The sequence below is a fragment of the Nicotiana tabacum genome, chromosome 8, assembly GCF_000715075.1.
Source record: "Nicotiana tabacum cultivar K326 chromosome 8, ASM71507v2, whole genome shotgun sequence".
In the NCBI taxonomy this organism is placed as follows: Eukaryota; Viridiplantae; Streptophyta; class Magnoliopsida; order Solanales; family Solanaceae; genus Nicotiana; species Nicotiana tabacum.
Window position 1 is genome coordinate 170,111,032 of NC_134087.1, and position 1,818 is coordinate 170,112,849.

At 32.6% G+C, this 1,818-nt stretch overlaps 1 long non-coding RNA gene across 1 annotated transcript; it reads right to left on the minus strand.

Moving 5' to 3' along the window:
• Positions 1-618: 618 nt before the first annotated feature.
• LOC107804374 (uncharacterized) lies at positions 619-1,393 on the minus strand. Its single transcript, XR_001652248.2, has 2 exons — positions 1,156-1,393; positions 619-1,044 (listed from the first exon to the last, which is right to left on the minus strand). It is a non-coding gene; the product is annotated as an uncharacterized LOC107804374 (long non-coding RNA).
• Between the last annotated feature and the right edge of the window lie 425 nt (positions 1,394-1,818).

The following is a 1,818-nucleotide window of genomic DNA, read 5'->3' on the forward strand; positions in this document are numbered from 1 at the left end:
TGTAATTTCGGAAATCAAATTTGAAGTTCTTTTATCTTTTAAATGCAACTTCAAAAATACGAATCTTAAATAATTCAATCTATTGAATGCAACTTCAGATTTTGAATCTTAAGTTTTGAAACATGAAATTGTTCTTCGAAATTCAATAATCCAATATACAATTCAATGCCTAAATCTACTTCAATTAAGCTTAAATTTGAAAAATAACTTTCAAATATCATAAAGAAGAAATATCAACCATTAAATTATAATAACTATAACAAATTTAACACTCATTTCGCAACTAAGAAGAAGAAGAAAACAAAGAAGAATAGAAAGGCGTATGTATTTGAAGTTATTTAAAATTGGGTATCAATTAAACTTTTTAAAAAAAAATTAGTACAAATTCAATGGGTGGCGTAGAAATGTACACCGCATGAAAATTTTATTGTGAAAGGGCGGCTCTGGGATTTGAAGTGAAGTCATGGCCTTAGGCCTCCAAAATATTTAAAGCCCTTAAAATATGAAGTACTATTATATTATTATATGATATATATGCGCTTTATATTTATATAACTACTAATAAAAAAATTAAATTTAATATTGTTTTAAATTTGAAAGAGTTAGTATTGATTGGGCTAAAACGATAAATTTTTTCTATTGTTAAATTAAACGGAGAAGGGTCAACACTATCCCTATCGTTTGCTAAATGATTTATAAATACCCTCCGTCTATCTATCCGTCCAAAAAAACACACGACGTTAATTCTATTAACAAAATTACTCCCGCGACTAACGGCAAAACTGGTGGGCCTACATTTAATGACGTGTTATTTTTCTACTGGGCCACGTGACAATCTCTGACTGAAACAAAAATGAATACCATTTCGACCCACTTAGCTCACCCGACCCAATGGCTTCCCCATTTTTTCCAATCTTCTTCTTGATTTTTCTGATCTCTGAGCTTCAAACTGGGGCAGAAATCGCCGATTCCATCACCAAGATATATAATTCTTTTCTTCCCTTCCTTAGCCATAGCGGCTTGTATTCTCTCTACTATCAAACCCTGTAAGAGAAACTCTATTAGAATAACTACTTAATTTCATGTTAAATTTTTTAAATTGCTGACTTGTGTTTATGAAAAGATTTTCTTATTATAATAAGATGGATTATTTACCTTGCACATGTTGGGAGCGCAAAGATTGCAGTCATGAGGAGATGTTTGAAAATCAACATAAGGTAGGATTTGGAGTCTTCCTTCCTCATCAACATAGCCTGGGTTTGTGTTGATTTCTGAGAAACAATTCCTTATTCCCAGATGTTTCAAGATTGTCTCTATGAAGAATACGTTTGCATCGCTTACTACTCTCAAATCACACCTGAATTAATAAACATTCAATTAGTTTAAACCCACAAAAATTTCTGATTATTTATTAACAGATTAAAATAAGAACATAAGAATTAGACAAAAGTTACAGCCACAGGTCAAATTACACTAATAACGTAAAGCAGAAACACGGATAAAAGCGCTTAGAAAATTGTCTCTTTAGATTTTTTCCCTCAACTTTTTCCCCTAAAATTCAAAATAAATTAATAATTCATCCCTAACGAGCGATGCAGGATATCAAGCAGCTGGAAGAGGTGGTTGAAACTAGCAAGGCCATGGACAACAAGAATAGTTGTAACCATTTAGCATGGTCCACAGATCGGAAAAATCAAGAAGAAGATCGGAAAAAATGGGGAAGCCATTGGGTCGGTCAGCTAAGTGGGTCGAAATGGCATTCATTTTTGTTCCAGTCAGAGATTGCCACGTGGCCCAGTAAAAAAATGACACGTCATT